Genomic DNA, 25,993 nt, shown 5'->3' with positions numbered 1-25,993 from the left:
AAATACCCTCCACACAACATCCCCAAAAATGACATGGGTCAGGACCTCCCGTGTGGGGATAATGTACAAAAAAAAAACTACTTCAGTTGCAGGGCCGTTACAATCAGTAAGATAATATCATTGAACTCTGACAATAGGGCTACATGACTACGAATATCTTGACAAATTAAAACATTTTAATATTTCCAATTAATCGAAATACTTCCCAGGGGAGTAATCGAAAAATTTTGTAACCTTAACATTTCTACTGCGAGTTCATTCTCGTGATGTAATAATTCTTCAATTCGGTTACGTTACATTCGAATGAATTTGAAATAGAAAAAAACTAATTAGAACCAATACCTGACCCAATTTGTAAACCCTAATGAGGTCAAAAGTTATACACGTATCTTGATAGTTGCCTTCAGGCGGGCCGCACGCCGCACGTGAACTACTCTCACTAGCAAACAAATAATTAAGCCGTCAAAGGGACAAAATAAAGGGTATGAAATGTAACCATGTGTATTTGGACCTTCCCATCAATTTTCAATATGATTTTAAAATAAAATGTTTTCAAAGTGATCTAAAACGAATCGCTGTAATATCGACTCTGTTTTGGCAAACCCTTCAAGCCACATTTTTGGGAATGTCACTTTTCAGTGGTTTCATTCGGGTTATTTCGAGAAAACTGTAAATGAAAACAACTATCAAATTTCAGAAAATGAAAAATAAAACCGTAATATTTTACATCAAAATTCTGAAAAACAAATAATTACTTTCATATAAACTTCTTAAATACTAGTAAATATGCCTTTTTTATCGTATTTTCTGAATTTTTATTTTGTGGCTTGAAGGATTATACCATGCTTCCTACAGTCGGTATATATGTAAAAATCGAAATACTGAGAAGGTACTAATAGTAATATTATGGAAGGTATTTAATTTTTGCGTGGTTTTGTTGTGCGTGTACGTAAACCACCATAATAAATATTAAAAGATACTAGAAAAACGTTTCTTTTCTTGAGATAACCCGTTGCCTCAGTAGGAAGGCAAATCTGTGGAAACGGTCTTCCAGAGGTATCTCCAAAGCGCTGCAATAACGCGGGAAGCCCAACATGTAATATTTTATTATGCGTTATTATGGTGTACATACATATAAATAAAGTTTTTTGTTGTATTTCTAATTGTTGATTTGATTTTCAAAGATTGAGAGTGATTCCCAGTCACGTCGTGACAGAGCAAGAGGTACTCAAGAAACGATCGAATACTTCGAGATTAAGATTGAACAGTTTATTCATGTCAAGTTGAATTAGGGTAACGCATGACGTATTTTACTGCATTCTTAATCAATTTCTAAAATGTATCATTGTATTAAATCGTATTAAATGCCACCCGCGGGGGAGGCGTTGGTAAGATCTAGGGGGCGGTGGTGCCTCGAGGGCACACGGGGGAGTATGAAAATACAACGGGCGGTGAAAGGCTGAAATGGTGGACAGAAGAACCAAAAAAATATAATGAATATAAATATGTCCTAGGTACACCGTTGCAAGATTATTTGTTATTTTGATAAAATTGTTTAAAAAAACTTTTTTTAAATTTAGAAAACATTTCTGGTTACAAATTAAAAACAACATCCGGATGTTAAAAAAACCACCCACTTACATCATTACAAGTGTGAAATTTGACTTGTTCAATGATGGAGGACGAAATTGGCAGAGAACCGAACCCGCAACGCCCGGTGAGAACCAATAACAACCACGATACAAACCGGTTGATTGTTATATCCCAAAACATGCAGTTTTGTGTAAAAAGTTTTTTATACGCTTTATCAGTATATGTTGTGATACTTTCTTTAATGGAGTGGTGGGGGGTGGTGTGGGAGGTATGGGGGGGCGTTGACGAAAAATATACTTGAAAAGTGTGCGGTGAGCAAGATAAAGGTTGGAAACCACTATTCTAGAATAACCTTCCGTTGTTTGAATCCTTCTATTCTATTAACTTTCATGTCTTTGGTGTTCTTGGTAAATACCTACCTCAAATAAAAATAAATAAAAGGCGAATCTTTTAATTTATTTCATACATTCTTCTCCATATGCGCAAAGAAGTTGGGAAATCTTAAAACAACAAAAGTAAAAGGAAAGAATGCTTAACTCGGTGGAAAAATGAGAAATTTCTCTAGGTGCATTCCTTGTTACTTATACTTGTTATATTACAGGGGAAATAATTGTAAAAGAATTTTTCCTGGGATTCTTCAAACAACCTTTGCAGTGTTGTTGTTCATACATTCTTGGGAAGCAGCCGCCTGAACATTCCGGTAATAATTACATTCCATCAGTTTAATTTTAAAAATATTCTTATGATTCCAATTGGTAGGCCTTTGAAAATAAAGCATAACTAATATAAGTATTTGTGGATATGAAAATTTAAAATTTCTGGATAATGAAAAATGCTTTTGCTTTGATGCTTTGAATTTTAGAATTTATAAATACACACGTGGGCGTTGTCGTAGACCGCATTTTATATAGACCTAATTTTATGTAGACCGCCTTTTATCTGTTGTCGCTGTTGTCGGATATTATATGCATTTGACATGCATAGAATACATGCGCAAGTCACATCCATCGTAGCTATTATTTTGACGTTTCATTTGATATCGATCATTTCAGAAAATTATGATTATTGTTCAGTTCGATAGAAAAAAAGTAAAAATGCGTAAATGTACCGTTCTATACTCTTATAAATGCCTTAAAGTATATGTCTTCCATAGGAAACGCATTACATTTTTTATTAATTTTTTTATTCATCTCATATTTAAGTGTTATAAATAAAATGAAAAGTCCTAATTAATAATGGATAAAAGTCAAATGTTATAAATGAGGTAAATACGATTGATTCTTAAGTCTAAAAAATATATTTCTTTTTTAAATTATAGTAATGAATTTGTATTTATATTTATATGTAAAATTGCATTCAAAATATTGAGAATTTATTTTTGGATGATAAAGCTGAAACAAAAAAAAATCGTTGAAAATATATATTTTTTTAATTTTAGATCTCGGAGACAGCGCAATCTATCGGATCCAAAATAATCCTATATTTCAAGCTAGAACTAAGCATACACATTCACAAAATTTCTTTGAAATCGGTTTGGCAGTTTCGGAGATTAGCGTGCACGAACACAGTAACACGTAATTTTTATTTAGGTATTAAGATATAAATAAAATGTATGTAAATTTAAAAGCCACTCCAATTCCATTCAAAAAATTCAGCAGAAAATTCTAAGATATATTAACGATAAACTCGGTCCACCAATAGAAACTATAAATCACAATCACTTGATGAAAGAATTAAAATGATCAAATTACAGATAGAACACTTGAATTTTATTTAAAAAAATATTAATGATATTATAGACAGCCCTAATTTATTGATCCTAATCACCTTCAACATACCAACTAGAACTAGTCGATCGAAAATTCTTTTAATTTTAACAATAATAACAGGACTGAGTCAATTACATACTCGCTTGTACCTAGATTGCATGCAGTTGGCAACATTTTTGCAGAAAGTGTAGATATGTTCAACTGTACGGAATATAGTTACAAGAAGGCTATAATAACATATCTCAGTAATAATTATAATTAAGGTTAGAATAATACTTTTCTCTTGCATGGGTAATATATAATTGATTACAGTTCCACAGAATGATTATGTATATGTTTGTAAAAGCCCATATGGGTGTATAATTTGTATGTAAATAAATACTCGTACATACCTTTCTCAGTATCGCGATGGGAGACCACCATTCAGAATGGAAACGTTACTAATAAAACCACATTCGGACAAAGAAACTACATTTATTTTCCGACAAAACTCCACAACATCCTTCCCCCAGATATAAAGCGAATAGAAAATTTGAATGATTAAAAATCAAGTATAAAAAAAAAACATTAAAAACGATATAGAAAATAAATAAAATAGAAAATAATAACTTTAGTCCGCCTCAGCACAGGTCACCCTAGTGAGGAGGACAAATAAATACAATTTACTATACATATTCACTATCAAATTTTGTACGTACAATGTTTAAATAGTCGCTATAATAATAAAATGGAAACGGCTTCACCTACCTTTGGATTGTTTAGTATCCAGATTTGAATAACTATGTGCTTTCCGACCTTTCTATCCTTATTCTTCTACCACTCTCTCATTACTTCAGCCTGACTAAACTCCCCAATTTTGGGTATGCCATTGGCTTTGGGAAGTTCAACCATGAACACCATTGCATTGGATGAGAAGCGATCTTATTTTCGTTAGATTTAATGTCTGATTTCACAACTTCCAGAATCATCCAACTCAATAAATCAGTATCGAAACAAAATGTTTTTGTAAATATTAACTAAGATGAAATGAACTAATACGGGTGGTGTCAGGTATGATAACTTTAGGTTGATGGTCGACCTACTTTGGGTTGTTGTTCGGAGAAACTGGTCCCCATTGAGTGGTCATTACTTACGAGTGGCTCAACCCCTGGAAATCTGGATTTCGATCGATCAGTTAAACCGAATATGAAAAAAAGGGAGATAGACCTCACCTCATGAGAAACTCATCTGAGTGAAAATAAATCTTACAATTAATTTCCAACAGTGAGCAGCCGTAACTACTATTATTGACTAGGTACTCGAGATAATTGATAAGGGATAGGCGATCTGTAGGATGAGTCAAATACAATGGCTACAGCACTACGCTGTTGAACTAAACTGTGTGCCCTAATAATAGGAGAATATGAACGAGATGAAGAATAATACAAAAAAAAACAAGAAAAACACCAAAAACAGGAGGTGTCCAGTAGTGAGCAGTCGCGACAACCATTATTGACTAGGTGCTGAAGATTATTGACAAAGGATAGGCATCCTGTAGGCTGAGTTAAATACAATGGCTAATGTGCCCTCATAATAAGAAAAGACGAACGGGACGAAGAATAATAAGAAAACCCAGAAGCACAAGAATAACAAGAAGAAGAACACCAAGAACCAGAAGAATAAGAAGAACAACAAAGAGAACTCCAAAAATAATAAGAACAAGAATAACCAGAAGAACAAGTAAACCAGGAAAACAAGAAAAAAAAGAACAAGAAGATCCAGAAGGCCAAGAAGAACGAGAATAACGTTAAGAACAAAAAGAACAATAATAATAATAAGACAAACAAAAGTAACAAGATAAATAAGAACATAAGGAAGAACAAGATCAAAAAGATATAACTTGAAAGCAAACAATGAAACATGAGGCAGAATAACATACCTACCTACTAGAAAATGTAGGGGTATATTGGTTTTTACTGGTTCAAAATAATTTTTTTACGCTACGAGCGATGCGACACATCACACACAGATGTATATAGAATACATCTACCAAAATGTGTGTTATAAAATGGTTATTAAAATTAAATTAGCAAATACACACGTAAGTTTTACGCAGGTATCTTTTACGTGGGTGTAGTGCGGAATATTATGAAAAATAACTGCTTTGCGTGGTTGTAGGTTTATACGAGGATGAAAAATTTTATGTTTTGAGGTAGTTATTTGGCAATTTATTCGTTAAAAATACAATTCAGGGTTCCATGATGACTCAACACAATGACAATTCAACACATTTTAAAAGATGATTTAAATTTATTAAAAGTGATGAAAAAAAACTAACCTATAAAGCTTACCTATTTAACCTAGTTTATCACTTTTCACGACTTTATAACACTTTTTAAAGGTGTGTTGAAATTTGATTGTGTTGATTTGTACGGTTACCAATATCAGTTTATTTACGGCACGTTCCAGAATGGAAGACACTCTCAGTATAGCCCTGGTCTAAGACCATCACTGCGAATTGAAACTTTGCCTGAAATGGCTCAAGCCGTGTTGGGTGACCAGATCTCAAGAGCTAGGGAAGTAGGGAAGTATCCCTACCTTCTTTTTCACCATTTTCTTCCCCTCCCCACTAACTACAGACTCAAAACATACACCACTTGGAAATACCATAGTTTCACTGGCTTCAGACGGTTGGGAGCAGTTGGGATTCACCATAAAATAAACTTCAACCTAGAAAGGGAAAAATGATCTGCGTCTTCCTCTATTATATCTTCCACGAATCTTACATTTCATGGATCCCTTTTTGATGAGCCCAAGATTTTTCAGTTTCAAAACAATGCTGATATTCTAAATATTTGTGGGTACCTACTTTAAAGTAAATTAAAAAAAATTGAAAGTTCCTAAAATGTGCAAATCCATTTCCTGCAGACCACTAGTTTTTCCTAAACAACTGCCTACTTACCGTAGTTTGTATACGAAACCTTACCAAAAAAGGAGGTACAAATATTATTGGTTGAAACATACACCACCAATGTACGAATCTTTCTACAAGAAAGCTTACTTCAAAAAAAAATCTGAACGGCTGACTGAACGAATAACCCAACATTATTTTTAAAACTTCTATTAACATATAGTAAGTGGAAATGTTAGTTGTATCATGATGGAGGAGCATATAATTCAACCCACGCCGACCTGGTGGTAATCCAACGCATTTGTTACCTAAGCCACTAACCAGAAAATCATATTAATAACGATATTTCATACCTTCTAGTATGGCACTTCAAACACCTGGAAAACTTTTCGCAAATACGTTTAACTTCCATATTATTTTTTTTCACTTTAACCCCTTAGGATAATTTGTTCGCTTTTACGAAGAACTCATATAGGTCTTATGAATATCGTTGTGTCTCTTTTACTGTCATGGTGAGAAAAATGATCTCAAAGGTGTTAGAAAGAGAAAACACCAAGCTTTATATTCAAATATAAAAATTTAACAAAGAAAAAAATTAAATATACACCTCTATGAAATTAAAGTTTCTGACCGCAATTTGAAAAAGGATCATACAACTTTGTAAATTTTTACATGAAACGACAAAAATTGATGGGGCAATAACATTTGCAATACATTTGTCTAATAAAATACGCGTATGTTTATCAGTAATTTTAGTTGGGTTAAGTTGGGTGAATTATAAAAACGTCTTTATGTCTGCATTAAGAATTTTAATATTTAAAAAAACCTACGTTTATTTCTAATGATTAAATTTCAATGCGTATTTCATCACCGTTACAGTTTTTAGTTTGCGGATACGTTCAGAAATATTCCATTTATGTGGATTTTATTGACGGAACACGCGAGAGATCGTAAGGGTTAAAGAATAAAAACAGTATGTTTTTTTAATAAAAATTCCCAGTCGACAATGCTCCGAACTACGACTTAAAATAATACCCAAAGATCAAATAATATTCAATGGAACGAGACAGCTACGACGCTTTCCACTAAATTCAAAATTTGAAACCAATAAAATCAATTTATGGCCTTTCTCAAAGCTAGAGTTCGAGATAAGGAAAATGATTTTCAATAAAGCCTCCAACAGCCAATAGAACAGCTAAATGCGGGTAGGAGTAGTTATTTATATTTTGAATTATTCGCTTTAAAGGGTTTAAATAATATTCATATAGGTTCCAAATGAATCTAAAGCATCCCCTTTAAAAGAAATCGTGTTATTGGATTTATTCAAACAATCGTATGGTTTAATAGTTCTTCGTAAAATCTACTTTCTACTGTTTCCTTACACATTTCCCTACAATCGGAGACGATTTAAGGAGATTGTTGGTGGGGGTAAGATTGGCGTCTTCTCTACACATCCGCCCTTAGCCGCAATGCGAAACTGATCGTTTCGGCTCAAACCATTTAAAGCAACATTTTAATTTTGAATGATGGTTTTACTGACCAGGGCGATACTGAAAATATCTACCACTTGCCAAAACCATTAACGGTGTATTTTGTTCTTGTTCATTATGCTTTCATGAATATATCAGTGCTCACAGAAACTATTTCGGTGTGAAAACATGTTTGGGCCGAAACCGGCTTGCATTTAATAAAATTACATCCAACATTAGGGACGGGTTGTTTCGGAAAATTTGAACAATTCATCAAATTTCAACGTTCATTTTCGGGTTCTGTGAAAGTCCTATTCAAGTTCTGTTATTATATCATTGTAGGCTAGTTGCTTGACAAAACTGAAATAAAAACAGAACTTGAAAAAATCTTTCACAAACTTAAAAATGAACGTTGAAATTTGATGAATTGTTCAAATTCTCCGAAACAACCCGTCCTAACTGTCGTTTGTTTGTCCCCGTGACATGTGAAATCTAGTAAAATTAAGTGAAATTTACTTTGAATTCAAGTGTCATTTTAAAAATTGGAACCTTGTTAGAAGAATAAATCAGACAAACGATAATATAGGTTCTTACTTATTATATGTATAGCTGACGTGTACCCAGCGTTGCTCGGATACTTTTTTTTTTACTTTCAATAAATATAATATGCATGTATTATATATATAAACCTTCCGGGAAAAAATCTCTAAATGATATTGAAAACCCTATCAAAATCCGTAGTTTAGAAGATCAACGAGCACAAACAGGACAGACGCGGATAGCGACTATGTTTTATACTATTTAATGAGATGTTTTAGCAGGAAATTATTTAAATTATCCTTTTCCCGTGATCTTTCACAAATCTGTGCTAGTAATAATATAATCATGTTATTGTTTCAAATAACCATTATTATCTTTTAAAATAACCATTTTTATGTTTTTTGTTTTCTCACAGATGGAGTGTCTCTCGCCCCTGGCGGTGCCGCGGCGAAGCTCGTGAAAAATAAATAAAATGAGGAAAAGTTATCTTCCAAATCATCCCCCAGATGGCGATAATTCCGCCTAATGGACCCCCGACCCCCTCCATTAACTTAATTACGGGAAAAAACACACCCAAATCCGCGCGCATTATGAGATGTTGAATTTCTCTGAAGTTTTGCATGATGGAAGGTTTTTTTTTATTTTAAGACGATTTTGAATTTTAGCTTACGGAAAATGCTAGTTCAATGTTTTTGTGTTTAATTTGTGAGATTGATGATGGCGATACTGAGAATATATTATACTTATCTGGTTTGTCGAATGACTTTTGATTTTGGCATAATTTCTCCTCTAAATGTGGCTAATATGTTAGATACGTATTCTCACAGGCTCCGGGCAGTTGGGACTCTTGTGAGAATTAAAATTAACCACCGCAAAACACAAAGGCTCAAGAACTATGTAAGGTGGTACATATTTTTTGTACAGGATATCTCCCAAATATATTTTTATTTATTTATTGCTGTAGAAAAGAAATAATTACGCACATACTCTTATTTAAATTGATTCGAATACTACTCTTCCATAGAAGCTTTAACTTGTATTTGGAAGATGAGTGTAGTTAATAAACAAACTTCAATATTAACAATATAACTTATAATAAAACTGACTTGAACGAAACCCACGTTAAATCCGGCTATTCTTAGGATTATTTCAGGTTAATTTAAAACGTTCAAATGGCTACTTCAGAGGTATAATCAAGGTATAATATCCGTGTAGGTTCATTCTAGGGACTAGGGATATACCTACCGTTATAAATGTATACAAAATTAGCTAAGTATTGTATTGCACAATCATTTGTGGGCAATATTCATTTCTTTTGTTACTGTGAGAAATTCTGCTTCTTAGAAGAGCATTTTCCGGATAGTTTAAATCACATAAAATTATTAATTTAAAAAAACATAGTTCTTTCAAAATCTGTTGATAATGCTCACAAAACAAACATGTTTTCTGTGGAAATTTGAGGAAAATAAAAACGAAGTAACTAAAATAATTTATTTGCTTTAAAAATCGACAAATTATAGTAGTTACATACAAAAATGAATGAAAAGTAAAAATGCGTCAGGAATTCTTGTTTTTAAATTTTGCCTTATTTTGAAGGGTTGATTATTTCACAGTGATCAAAGAGTTGTTTCACAGAATTTAAACAATTCATCAAATTTCAAAGTTCTGTGAAGGTTCTCTTCAAATTCTGTTATTATATAATCATTGGTCAGTTGTTTTACAAAAAGTGAAATAATAACAGGACTTGAATGGAACCTTCACATAACTTTAAAATCAATTTTGAAATATGATAAATTGTTCAAATTCAATGGAAACAATTTATATTTAATTGTTTATTTACGTTCCAACTGTGTGGAGCATATATCAGTATTGGTATTCCTAATATCAAGGAAAGCATTGGAACCACTGAATCTGGTGACGCATATATATGCATCTTCGTTACTTACAAATGCTAAATAAATATATCTAAAGCCATTACAAGTAACAAATTGTGATCCATCACCTTTGGATAGATAATAAATAAAGTGCTGTTAGAGAAAAAAATGTACCGAATAAAATAGGTTATATTATTTACGATCAACACCAGCGAAGGCCATTTTAATCTCAAAGAAACGAATAATACCTATGTGAGATGGAAGCCCAATAATGCCAATGCGTGGAAATCCTATAGCCTTGGGAATACACAAATAATATTTCGTAAATCCCACATTTTTTCAAAAGCCGGAAATTATTTCACAATATGGTGAAATGAAATGCGAAATAAATTATTTCCTTCAGATAAAAAATCTTAAAGAATCTATAATCCATCAACGTGATGAGCTTGAAAGTTTCTGTGAAGACATTTGAAAAAAAAGGTTTCCTTTGAACAAAGGCTCTTTAGAAACCATTGAAAATTCGTTAGCTGACACCACTGCCTAATAGAATAGTCTAGTGGCAAATGTCAGTTACTTCTGAAGGTGATTCTACATACAAAAAACATTAACTTAAACTAAACTTCATCTAATTTAATAACTGTCGATCTCATATTTCAAATTCAGAATCGACGTTTAATAAATAGGTCCCAATAGGTAAGACAAGAGATTCTTGGTTCGATTCCTAGTTGTGACCGTTATATTTTTATTTTTCTGTGTCTTGTTCTGTTTCGTGTTTCGTTTAGATTTATTAGTATTATCTTCTTCTTCAGTGAAATATTACATTCATCGGTATAACGTGCTAAAACCATACTCGATCGCTTAGCTAAATCCCAGAAATCGCTTATAAGAGTCATACTGAAAAAACCTTTCAGGTACCCCAGCGATTCATTGTTCGCAGAGTTTCGTGTTCTTGATGTAAGACAATTATACATGAGGAAAATTATATTACATATTAAAAAACAGAGGCACTACTTAGCTTCCGTAAACCACTGTCATAATACAAGACATGCAAAAAAAAACCCAACAGTTCCGCCCACCACTTCCTCATCTTTAGCACAGAGACAATTCTCATACTTAGGCCCTAAACTGCTCAATCTCATACCTGATGCATGGAAGGCAAAGAGTACTAATATTCTGCGTATGCAGGTAAACAATTGGCTTCTGGTCTTGGGGAGAGCTGAATGCGAGAATATGCTAAAAAACAGTAATTGAATTGTAAATTTTGTTTTTCTTTACATTCTTCTTTACATTTTAATTTATATTGGTATTATATTAGCATTACAGGAACTGTATTTTTACATAAAGAAAGTTCGAAAATTGCTCAATTCTTCGTGATATTTTTCCTTAAAGGAAAAGTTCCTTCTTTACTTTCATTTTTTTTTATTTTTTATTTTTCATTTCATTGTTTTATCTATTAATATTTCTTTAGTTTATTATATCAGCTAAACAATAGTAAAAAAAAATGTCGTGGTATAACTGAAAGTATACTAGATTATGAATATACATTTGTATTACTTTACCAACAGAATTTCTTCAATTCAGTTTCATTTTCAAATTCATTTTCTTGTTTTTATCTATTAATATTTCTTTAGTTTATTATGTCAGCTAAACAATAGTAAAATATGTCGTGGTATAACTGAAAGAAAGTATTCTAGAATATGAATATACATATGTTAATGGACTATTTGTCCGTAAATAAATAAATAAATAAATGTATTATTTTAACAACAGAATAGTCAACACTATAATTTACATGTAAAAACATTATCATATTGGAATGTCCTAAAACGGGCAATTGCCTAGTTGGACATTTTAAGTTCATTAATTGTATTATGTAATATTTACAAACAAACAATAAATAAATAAATAAATAAATAAACTTTCAAAATAATTTAAAAGGAAAAATTAATCCTGATTATTATTATTGGTTGATTTGATTTCCATTGATACAAATCATGTCCATAGTGTACCAAAATTCGTCTATGTTTATTTATTTTCTGGAATATAAACATTATACAGTTATAATATTAGCATTGGGAGGTAAATTTTCCAGAAAAGTACAGTAATTTCAACAACAAAGTTTAAAATGTAATGATTTTAAGTCCGTACATACCTGAACAAAAGTTATTCAATCAATAACTTTATAATATGAGAAATATTACCACCTGCAGGAAGGTAAGTGCTTTTATAAAATCCACCTTCAATATAAGGCCGAAAAACATACAGAAAATAAATCTCTTCCATACCATGAGACACGTGTTAGAATAACTCCAGGGGAGAAAATATTTCACTGGTTAAAATCAAAAAAGAATTTTTGCTCATTGATACAAAGCACGCAGATTGACCCTAGAAGTTGCAAAAATGGTGGTTAAGCACTATTAAATATTTTACTTTCGGTTTGCTTATAATTTCCTAATATTTAAATAAGTACCTCAACGATTGTGTTCATGGCTTTATGAATTTATAATGTGCACTGATCTGGTAAGTACGAGTACTTACAGAATGCATGACAAATGGTTTTAGTCTATGTTTCAAAAACAGAACTACTTGTCATTGTGCTTTTTCGGTGTCTATTGTCAACTACTGTTGTTTGAAATTTGGCATCTGCATGTTTGAACAATGTTCTTCTCCTCAAAAATTGATTAACATGCTACCTGACAAGGCAAAAATCTGCTGCGCATATTGCATGGTCCAGACGAAACCTTACGATTGCAGGAAGGGATCTACAACAGGTGAGTGCACGTTTTTATTATACGTTTAGGCAATTCTTGACCATAATCATAATCGAGGTGAGAATAATTTGTCAGTATACTTTCTTGTGTATAAAGCCCGTTTTTTGTTGGGGCTATTTATGCGCTCCAACAAATTGACTCTACGGTAAAAACGAGAGACCGGATTTCAAAAACAAAATAATGTTTTTTTGTTACATGCACTATAATAATATTAAGTTATGTAGTGATGAAATTTTAACATCTTTTTTTATGTCTTTTTTCATTTGAAAATCAACGGAACTATTTTCAGCTTAAAACTTTATTTCCATCATAAGGTTATATTGAGTTCAGAAATGTCAACTTCACTTACTACAAAATATTAATTTGTTAGTTCTTAAATAAATCATGTACGACTACGATAATGCGGGCATGAGCCTAGTACGGTAATGATAAAAAAATTAAAATAATAAAAAATTAAAAATAATTAAACTGTGGTAACATCTCGTTCCTGCTTGGAAAATACTCTGATATGCTCTTATAAGAGACGTTATATCGACGGTTCAACGACAAATCAGCACAGTGGCAAATGAAAGTAATATAAAATCATTAAAAGTGAAAGAACTTACCTAAAACTCTAAGCTAACCTAATTAACCTAGTTTTTTAATCTATTTTCATGACTTTATATCATGTTCTGATTTGTCACTATTCTGATATGACCGGTTAGTGTCTCAATAGCGTTGAAAATTTGCATTACTAGTATTTGCTTCAGTTAAGTCAATAAAATTACAATATTAGATTTTCATAGTTGTGTCTATGATTATTAGGTTTATTTTTTATTTACTAGAATATAATTTATTAGCACATTGCATTGAATATTTTTGTGTAAAAACACGAAGAAAAATTATGTTTATTTATTAATAAATGAGAAGAAATTATTACTAAGACAGTTAAAAATGGAATTGCAGGCCATAACTAAGGAATTAACAGATTTCCTGATTTTTTTTTTTTAGTAAATTACGCATATATTATTATAATACATTTCATCATTATACATTTATCAATGCATATGCATTTTCGGTGATAATATATCATCTCTGGTTTTCACCATTGAAGTAATAATCATGTATTGTTTCATAGTGCTTTCACACAAACGAAGTATTGAATTCCGTAAGTCTTAACTTAAACTTTAGGGTGCACAGTTTACACCCGCGCTGTGCAAGCAGGTTCCCTACAGATCATCGGACCATCCATATATATAATGACAAAATGCGAAAATATTCGAACTTTTATGAACACGTGTTCCGACATCGTGATAATACATATTCGTAATTTACTAAAAGTTTTCATTTTCTCTGTATACAATATATTAATATGTTTTCATGGGTTCCCTGGCAAATCCATATGTAAAATTTTATCAAACTCAAAAAATAATATTACTAATTATCAACAAAACCAATAAAAAATAACAAAATTCCACAGATACACGAAGAATTGTTGAGCGTCCTTAAAGAAATATTCTTTACTAACGTTGTTATAAAAAATATCACAAACTAATGACAATAACGGAAATACCTTGTAACTAGTAACTGCTGATTTTTAAATGCATCTATTGGAAGTGGAAATTAACCAACTTGCCGACATCCGATCCAGCTGAAACTCGGCAAATAGACTCGTTGTCGATGACAATGCATTGGTGGTAAACTTGCACACACACACAAGCATTTTTCTGATAATGGATGACAATATATTTAATAAATAAAAAATACAGTGTGTGGCAAGCCTACGCACGACGGAAGTGTAACTTTTAGTATTCTTCTCTCTCTCTTTTTGTTTCTAAGTATTAATAAGTTTTTGTACACACTGTTTGTGTGTACATGTCCATTATTTATTATCAATATTATAATTATTAACATACTTTACATTATTATTATCATTACATCATATTTCACTGTTAGTATAATCTCGCCAATATGTTAAACAATCCTATCATGCTATTACAACAACAATACTATTTTGTGAGATATTTATCTACTCTTCTTGGTTATGTTTACCTTACGTTAATGTCATCACTGTGTGAATCAGACTCTCTTCTTCTTTGGTGATTTTCAGGGGATATTTCCTCTGGTGCCACGAATGTTTTTCTCACTTCTATCTCGTCACTACTCATTTTTGACACTAAAACTCTGTTCCAAATCGAATAAACCACAATCAATTACGTATTTCACTCGTATTACACTCACCGCGCAGTACACAAAGCAAGCAGCTGATGCCTGGCGTGGCGTCGTTGGCTAGAGAGAGAGGAAAAGAGAGAAGAGAGAGAGCGAACCTTCGTCAGTGGCTCCCTCACCTCAGTAAGCGACTACGGTGAGAGAGCGACAGTGAACGGTGAGCGGTGGTGGGGGTCCCGTACCCCCACCACCAAATGATCACGGTTTTTCGTGACGGTCATCAGTCGGTTTTACTCCGGTCCTCGAAAATGCATGACGCGCGTAAAGAAGTTTCACTTCAAAAATTCACAGCAGTTTATACACGAAATTAATGTCGGTACTATCCAATTGGGATCCGGCTTAGCTGATGACGATTTTTTAACAATATTATTATTTTTTGTCATTCTTACGTTTAAAAGGGCCCCACTAGACTTTTTTGTATCTTCGGTGTGTATGTACACGACAAGAGTACATATGTGCGACTTAATACTTTGAACGTCTCTCAAAAATCACTTAGAGCATTATTTTCGACGTTTCTTCGACAAAGGCGTTTTTTCACGTTTCGGCCCCATTCTGAAGCGCCAATTATTAAAATACCGCACGGTTTGGCCATCAATCCCGTGCGCGCGCACTGAGCAATGCACAAGGAATCCCGCTACGTGATAAAGGTTCCCATCTTCGCACTGTTCGGAATAGGGTTTCTTTTCTTCCCCCGCCGTACGTGATTCAAGTGCTAAACAATAAAATCACAAATTTAAATCTGTGAGAATATTCTGAAGGTTGTGATTTTTTGTGCGAAATTTTTACGGAGTTGACAAAGAGTGAAGAATATACTTGAAGAATATTTCGACCGTGTTTAGTAAATAACTATCGCAGACCCGATAAAAATCTCGGGATAGTCATAGATACGCCATTTCGTACAAATATCACAAATAAACCTGTTCCACTATTATTACGCGAGTAGCGGTGCGCGGGGACCGGATTCAGTAGTTTCCGGTCGTTCGGCTTTAGTCCGTCAAATTGGACTAATTGAAGGTAAAAAAAAGTGGAACAAATTTTTTCACATCGTGTCTCATCTAAAAATAATAAATCAATCAAAACAGTTTCAATTTCGAAAATGAAATTTATTAAAGGAAAAGTTCCAAAACTCACATAAACAAAAGCTACAAACACATACACACACAAACACACACACACAAACACACACACAAAAACACACACACACAAACACACACAAACAAAAAAACACACACACACAATCCGCGTCCTAACCACAACCAACAACTGCAATCTACCTGGAAAGATCCACTTGTTAATGCCCTGGTGACAGAAAACCGATCAGAATAGAAATGTGCATTGCTTTAAATGGCTTAAGCCGAGTTTCGTGAACAGTTATGAATATTCAGATGTTTCGAAACTTTTCTCTTCCCCGAGATGGTCAAATGTTCTCTTTCCCACCTTTCAGTCTCAAACTGAATAACAATGAATAGCCTCATAATTCGCGGAATTAGGACTAAATGGATTTGCCGGCCTGATGAGACACCGGGTCACTGGAGCCAGGATGCGGCTATTGGCCTCCGCCAACACGTTGGTGACCGCAGCCTACCAGCACCAAACGCCACTCCTGAGTGAGCGCTGGGCCCAAGCTCACTCAAGACCACGCCCTGCATAGTTGTAGGTACTCTGTTGTTAATTTATTCTTCTTCATATATTTTTTCATTTTTCACATACCTATTGTACAAAAAATATTTATATATATATATATTTTTTTATATTCACTCCACACAGGAGGCCCTGAAGAAAATAATTTCCCTCAGGGCCTATGTCATCTTTGGGGATGCTGTGTGGAGGGTCTTTTTGTGGAGAGGAAGGAGTGAACATGGGTCTTGAAGAGTCCCATGTTGTAGGAGGGAGGAAACACAGAGGCCGGCAGTTCGTTCCACAGCCGAGCTGTTGAACTTAAGAACGAATCGTAGAAGCGACCCGTTCTCATGTGATAAATGTCAACTGTGTACAAATGTTGGGCGCGCGTTTGGCGTGTATCCCGACTACGCACCGGTGCCGAAGGGATCAATGACGCTAGTTCCTCAGAGCATCTTCCATTGTAATACCGATAGAACAAGGACAGCATACCTACCTGACGCCTGTGCTCTAAAGATTGCAGTCCGTTTGTTAAGATTGGGGAATCTATCAAACGGACCGCCCGTTTTTGCACAGATTCAAGGGTTTTTTTTTCAGGTATTTAGGGGCTCCGGACCAGAGATGGCTGCCAAATTCGACAGTAGGGCGCATTTGCGATTTGTACAGGGTCAGCAGTTGTGTATTATTAAAGTATCTGCGGGCCCTGTACAGTACGCCCAGTTTCTGAGAGGCCAACTTTACTCTGGCTTCGATGGAGCCCCCGTACCTGAGCTGGTCACTTATAGTCATACCAAGCATATCAATGGAAGGCCTGTTCGGAAGATTGCTTCCGTTGAAGGAGACTAGATTATCATTTGGATCCCTTTTAGACGTAATCAGACAGGATTGGGTCTTTGAAACATTAAATTCGACGAGATTATTTTTACCCCAGGAGGAAATACTCTCGAGATAACCGTCCATTCTCTGCTTCAAAGCCCTCCAAGCCGTTGGAGTTTGTGTGCCCTTTGGGGGCTTGTTAAACAAAAAGCTATCATGAACTGTACTGTCATCCGCGTAACAATGAATCGGTGCACATGTCAAAAGGTCATTGATGTGCAACAAAAACAAAGTCGGAGACAGAACCGATCCCTGTGGGACGCCAGCATTTATGGAGTGCGAGGAAGAGGTGAAACCGTCAGCAACCGCCTGAATCGACCTATCCCTTAAAAAGTCAGCAATCCACGTACACAGGGATGCGGGAAGTCCGTAAGAAGGCAATTTGTTGACAAGTCCTCGGTGCCAGACCCGGTCAAAGCCCTTGGATATGTCTAGTGCGACCGTTTGGGTCTCACCGTGACGTTCCAGGCACCGCCCCCAAACATGCGTCACATACGCGAGAAGATCACGGCACGAGCGGTTCCGCCGGAATCCGTATTGACGGTCGTTGATAATTTTGTTCTTCTCGAGGTATGTGAGCAGTTTGTCGTTGATCACACGTTCCATCACTTTGGACAGAACTGATGTGATCGCTATGGGGCGGTAGTTGGCCGGGTTGGAGCGGATACCTTTCTTGGGAATGGGGTGAATGACCGCTTTTTTCCAACCAGAGGGCACAGTGCCACACTTCAGGGACATTTTGAAGAGCTTTGTCAAAACTGGAACTATTTCCGCAGCACACCTCTGCAATACCAGGGCAGGTATTCCATCAGGTCCACTAGCTTTGTTAACATCGAGCCCCCGTATGACGTGGAGTACATCCCGATGCCGGATCCTCAGCTTTTTCATATAGAAGCCGCAGTGAGGAACCGACGGCGGAACAGCACCTCCGTCGTCGAGGGTCGAGTTTTCCGCAAACATTTTCCCTAATAGGTTTGCCTTTTCGGTGGCGGTGTTTGCTAGTGAGCCGTCAGGTCTGGTAAGAGGTGGCAAACTGGGTTTGCAAAAATTTCAACCTATTGATCCCGCAAGCGACCAGAATGCTCTGCTGCCATGCAGGCAGGCAGCCAGCTTTTTGCTGATCTGCAGGTCGTGTTCGAATTTTGACCTATTAATGATATATATGGGACGTGTGGGATTGCACTAACCCTCCCCACATCCTGGAATAAAAATTATTATTATAACAACCCCAAATTCCTTTAATGGGCTCTGACCTGTTGGGATTATTGAGCTGTTTTCACATTTTGAAAAAAATATCCAACAGGCTTATGAATGTACATACTGGAACAATTTCTTTCAATACTTCTTTAGAAATCTCAACTATTGAGACAAATACTACAGAGTGTAGCAAAACAGACAGTGCAGTTTTGCAGGTACGTCCCGTGTGGTGGGGGTAGGAACCTTGGAGGGGTCTCATTGTGTCGGGATGATCATGCCGTTTTCAACACCGTTGCTTTGCCGTCCGCAGGTTTCTTGAAAATGGCCGTTCTTTCGTCGAAACACACGGCCATTCCGGCTGCAAAATTTAGGCTACCTGGTGGAAAATGTTTTTAAACATCGGCCTCACACCTTGGAAGAACTTAAGGATCGAATTCGGGATGAAATGGCCGCTATAACCGTTGAGATGTGCCAAAATGCGGCCAAAAACTTTAGAAATCCCCTTCATCAATGTATCGCTGCTGGGGGCAGTCATCTTTCTGATGTCATCTTCAAGACTTGATGCATTACACGGCATGATGTACCGAATAAAATGAAATCTGTTTGGCCGCACCCTGTATGTGCGCAGGTAACCGGATAATTTCCACACATTTTTTATCAAATACAAAGAAACATCGATTTACTTTTAAGGTGGATCAGAAAAATAAAAATGAATTTCAGATTTCGTCGAAGTTTTAAACTTTACCACTTAAGGCGCGAGTCGTGAGGGTCGGGGTGGGGTTGGCATGCCGTCCCTCTCCTTCCATGCGTCTGAGGGGTAAACGGGGGGGGGTGGATTTGTAAAGAAAAAGTTAGCCTATTTAAGTTGTTCCCTGCAGGAGCCATCAAGTTTCCGTGGAGAATATTAAAAGCTGAATTATTAAAAACATGTCATTTTCGATTTGCTGTAAGGTGGTACACTAATATTAAATAAAAAAGTTTTCTGTAAAAAAAGTCAAATGAAAAAATGCATTTAACCGAGTATTTGGATTTTGGTTGTTTGTTGCCCGGCTCTTCCCGACCAATTTAATGAAAATTAAAACGATGACGCGAACTGAAAATAGCTATTTTGATTTAAAAATCCCAAATTTTTCAGATATTTTTAGAAAATTTTCAAAGTGCCAATATAAATTGAATAAATCTTCCGAGAAAAAATTAATTCCGCCGACGGAAATTGAACCCGCAACATTGCCGGTCAGATGCACGGAACCACTATGCTACATTGGCATATTTTTAACCGTCAAATAATTCAATTAATATCTTCGTTTAATGGTGATGGTAAAATATAACTATTAGTGGAAGATACTCTCAGATCTTAGTATCGCCCTGGTGTAAGAATACCAATCAGAATTGATACGTTTCTTGAAATGGCTTTGGCCGAGTTAGGTGACCAGATCTGAATAGCCAGGTACTTCATCTTCCGTATTTCTTTCCACTCCCCATTACCCTCAGCCTCACAACGTACCCAAATTTGGGATGCCATAATCTCACTGGCTGCAGACGGTTTGAAACAGTTGGGACTATTCAGCGGTTTCACAAATAAAAAAATAAAAAAACATTGTTCAAATTTTAAAATAAAAACATACAAATTTGAATTAAAATAAAAACAATATTTTTGTAAAATTATACAAAAATTTTCGTTGTTTTCCCAGCACACTCTGAAGGAAAATTATCTTTAATCTCAACGACTGTGAAATATTCTCATAAAAATACATTGAGGGAAAGAAAAATAATATCAGCAAAAATTTATTCTTTGTATCGCACAATTAATTCAAAAACTTTTTAACGTTTTCATTTATCGTGATCGGGCAGCATTACTACAGGAATGGACAATGATAAAGCATTAACTGCCTCAACCAGCTCACCGGTAGCCAGCTTTTAAAAATTAACATATTATTCATTTTGAATCTTATCTTCCTTACGTATATTTTTGTCGTACATATTTGTCATTGTTCTATTCATATATGTGTTCTCCGTTCACCTGTCATTTGTGTTTTCTTTACCATTTGTTAAAATGTCAAAGGAACTAAATTGGCTAACAGTGAAACTGATGCTGACCATAAATGCGATGATATTTATACATGAAATAATAAACAACCTATTACCAAAATTACTTTTCAAACACAAGTATATTCAACAAAGACTTTCACAGACGTGGCTCAAAACGTGCAATGAAACGGGACTACCAAAAAAAATGACAAAATAGTTTACTATGCAAAGGAATGCAATATTAGATATAATGCGCTGCCAGAAACCATAAAGTCTGCACCGATTAATAGACTTAAGAAGGATTGTAAGAGCCACATTAATTAAAAGAAAATGTTAAAACATGTAATAATGTATGTTTGTAAGCAATAACAAATTAGACTTAGTAAACTTGGATGGATTTTGAGTACTGTGTTTATAATATCTACTGTAATGACGCGCCCTACTACACAGTTTAATTAATTAGTTACTAGAAACTTACTAAGGTACCTACATTTATGTGATTATTACTGTTAGAGTATTCATTTTAGGTATGCTATTTTTTTATATTAATACCGCACGGGTGGTGGGTGGGTGGATTATCTTATTTTAGGATGCTATATGGTGGGTTTTTGGTGGAAAGTAAGGATTAAACATGGGTCTTGAAGAAACTCATGTTGTAGGAGGGAGAAAACACAGAGGCCGGCAAATCATTCCATAGCCGAGCTGTTGAACTGAAGAACGAGTCGTAGAAATGTCCAATCATTCCATTTTAATTACGCAAGGATCAATAAATCATCGTCTTTTAAAATATATAATAAGTAGGTTCATTATCTTTTGTTTGGGTTTGAAGAGATTCTTTTTGTAATTTGATAATTTTCTTAACTTCAGCTACAATTTTTAAAATGTAAAGGAAATTAAATTGATTAATTTACGCAGACTACCAGTAAGCCGAAAACCCGCTTCTTGACATCCATTCCCTAAGGTTCTATTTACACCGAGGCTTCAGGACGGGGTTGGGCGGGTCGATAACAAGAGAGGGAGACACGCATATCCGGAGGGAGGGAGACAAAGCACCATTCACCACCCCCCTTAGCTGGGTACGTCGGCCATACTAGACAGGAAGGATGGCGCACAAAATATTTATCGAAAAAAGTGGGAAAAACAGGAAGGGTTGTTTCCACTGTACAGAAAATCCCTAGAAGTGCGATTTATATCGAAATTAAAAATGATCTCACTAATTTTGGTGAGCCCTTTTGACTACTGTTACAGGCAAATGAATTTGAATACTTACACGGAGAAAAATGAGTATTGATAATTTATTAAGAATCTCTTTAAATTATTGGTAATTCGATTAGAAACGGGATTGCAGTCCTTTTAAACAATCCTTCAGAATACTTGTTCCGGCATCTTAATAATGTATTCGAAATTTACTAAAAGTTTATCAGGAAACATTTTAAATCATTCGTAAAAGGCCAGCATTTCCATTTTTAACCGGGTTACCAATAATTTGAAGAGACTCTTAATAAATTAACAATGCTCATTTTTCTCCGTGTACATATTATTTATTTATGTAAATAACGCACAAGAGTCCCAATTTCTCCAAACTATGTGGAGCTAGTCGAATAATCCGGATGGAGAGGTCAAAAAATCTCCCTCAACCAGCCTCTTGCGATCCGCCAAGACCTGGAAAAACCCCACTAAGACACCAAAAGTAGCGAACCTCTTGGGGTGACCAATTGCAGAGATGTTAGTTATCAAAGGAATGGTTCCCGGGGCGGCGGTAACCATATCTGGCCACTGAACACTGATATTACCATTTCACACACGATGATTTTCGATACATATTTTATTATTTTTTTTATTTTTTATTATTTAATAAATGTTTACATGTTACATTTTTTGACATTTTTTTAACTACCATACTAGGCTAATGCCCGTTTTGTGGTAGTTATACATGAAATAATAATAAAAATAACATAAAAGAACTAAAAAATACTATTTTATAGAAAAATAAGTATGTAAGTATGAATCATACATAAAATAATAATAAAAATAACTTAGAAGAACTAAAAAATACTATTTTATAGAAACATAAGAAAGAAGAAAGTAAAAAAAAAAAAAACAAATTAAATGATAATTAAAACTAAAAACAAATATATTAAAATTAATAGTAAACTGAAAAATTAAGAAAAAGTATATGTATATTTAAAAAGATACAAATAAAAAAAAAAAATATTAAACATTAAGATTAAAATATAAACATAATTAATATAGATTGTTTAATGCATATAATAAAATTATTTAATGCACATATTCAACACTTAATTTTAATTTTCGTGATATGAGACAAGTTGGAAAGAAGTTTTTATAATTTTTTTTTTTTGTGTTAGGAACTCATATAATCTTTAAAGAAAGGTCGTCCCCTTTCAAATATCCATTGATGTACACGGGCAGTAATATGGATATAGAATTACTTGACTTTAAGTCGGTACTCAATGCATCGTATATTTTAGGCGCGATGAACCAGAATTGCATTTATTATTTTTACATATATTTATTATGAAAATATTTAATCGATTTCACCAGAAGAATGGAAAAAGGAACTTAATTCATATACACAGACACGTCCGCGAAACACTTCTCTAAGAATTTCTCTTCGGTGGTTGTTTCTGTAAGTTGTGAGCTTTTCAGGGCTGTTTGCCCATGCTTATTTTCCATTTAAGGAAGTGCCGCTCCATAAAATAATATGTTTGAGCGTCTGGAAAATTATTGTGCGGCGTTTTCAATCATTTTTTGTTAGTTTTATTTGCTTTGTATTTTTGAAAGTTCTTTCGACTTTGGCTGTTGCCATGTTTTTCATAAAAAATATTGAGGTATTTGAAAGGAAAATTTTTACTTCCATTATTTTTTGTTTTTTTTTAAATTTATCATAAAACAATAATATATTAAAATTTGATTTTAATTTGTTAAATTTTGCATAAAAATGAAATTTTAATATATTATTGTTTTATGATAAAATATTTTTTTTATTTTATCATAAAACAATAATATATTAAAATTTGATTTTAATTTGTTAAATTTAGCATAAAACATCACGCAATAAAACAAGTGTATTAAATAAAGAAATCTCAAGTAGTCAGAGCTCCCGTTTGGACTGTTTTTACTTCAAACAGAAAATTGCTTGACAGTAGAGATTAACTAGCTAGACATGAAACATGAAAACGTTTTAGATTCGACTTAACGGATACTATTCATTTATGTAAACTGAATACTTTAACATATAAATAGAGAAATGTAGAAAGTAGTAACGCATACCCTCTACACAAACAAGCCTAGCTTTATTATGGTGGTACACATTATATATAACATTATGTGAAATGATTACTATGTACATTGTAACATATTTTATGTAAATGATTAAACATTATTTTGAAAGAATTAAAAAAATATATATATGTTACAGTCATAGTGATTAAATAGATTTATACATAATGACTTGTCATTATATATAGTAACAAAATTGTTTCGTCAATGTGATAAATTAATCACTTTATCCGGATATTATTCATAATATCGGGTCAAAGTTAGCCAAAGTAATAAATACGGTCCAACTGACTTGTGACCCCCTATCCTAACCTAACCTATAATAACCCAACCTAACCTATCATAAACCAACGTTACCTAACCTAGTCTAAAATAACCCAACCCATCCTAACCCAAACTAACCTATAATAACCAAACCCATCCTAACCCAACTCAACCCAACCTAACCTATAATAACCCAACTTTATAAATTAAGGACAAATAGAAATATAACTTTATAATCTTTACCTATTCCTACTTGTATTATTACTTTATCCAAGTCTTCGAAGATATTATATAAAATGGCTAGTTAATGTGATTAATTCTGTGTCAATTATCACTTTGTCTAAATTGGGTAGACATTATAAATAATGGCTGGATAGTTTACATAATATCCGAATTTATTACTTCGGATGTGATATATACTATTTTATATGTTTATTCAAATCATTTATACATGTGTACATATAAAATATACATATATACTATTGCAAATTATATAAATACCAGACAAAACGAAGGCGTTAGGTTTAAGCTGCATATATTTTCCGTTCTGAAATAAATTTCATGTGTATTCACGCAGATAGGAAATTAAGTCGCTGTATCGATAATAAATTTATATTTGTAGGGTGTTTGTGAAATCTGTAGGAAATTTGTCACCTTTAATAAATGAATACTTTATGTTTCGCCTTACAAAATGCACAGATTTCTGTCACTGAAATTTTACGACGCAACTATTTTTTTTTCTGTTCGTACCGTCATTAGGGGACTATGGGTCATTCAAATATGCATCTCACTGTCAAAGACAAGACGCCAAATAAATTTTGTTTATTATTTATCATCATTGGCTTCGATTCTGGATATCTTTGGTTCAAATCCCGGAGTGAGCAAGGAAATTTAATGTTATTAATTTGTGTTATATCACAATTTAATCATTTAAAAAAATATAGTGACAGAGTGGAATATATATATAATACTTTCAGTATTGCCCTGGTGTAATACCACCATTTCGAATTCGAACGTTGCTTGAAATGGCTTTGGCCGCGTTTGGTGACCAGATCTCAAGAGCCAGGTATTTCTCCACCTTCCTCTATCCCAACTTCTTCTCTTCTCCACTTCAAGCACTTCCTCACAATATACCCCAGTTGGAGATGCCATTTTCTCACTGGCTCGAGACGGTTGGGAGTAGTTGAGTTTCTTGTGCGGTACTCAAAATAAAAATAAAATTATTGTTAACTAACTAACTGACCGCCAAACAACTCGGTCTTGGAACACACTCCTTGCCTCATTCACATTCATACATCATATCATACATACTCTTCTATTATTCTGACTCTTGCCTTGGTCCGACTCAACTATCTGATTCACTTGGTCGTGCCATGTCTTCCTCGGGAGTCCCTGACTTCTGCTACCATTCACATTTGCATCATATATTCTCCTTTACACTCATTTCTTCGTTCATTCGCTCTACATGCCCAAACCATCTAAACGTTCCTTTCTTGATCTTACTCATTACGCTTACATCAGCCTTGCACTCTTTGCAGATCTTCACATTTCTCAAACGATCATACATGGTTTTACCACACATACACTTCAG

This window comes from Hesperophylax consimilis, chromosome 12 (genome assembly GCF_061612785.1).
Source record: "Hesperophylax consimilis isolate HC1 chromosome 12, BYU_Hcon_1.0, whole genome shotgun sequence".
NCBI lineage: Eukaryota > Metazoa > Arthropoda > Insecta > Trichoptera > Limnephilidae > Hesperophylax > Hesperophylax consimilis.
The sequence above is the reverse complement of the archived record's forward strand: the minus strand, read 5'-3'. Positions refer to the sequence as shown.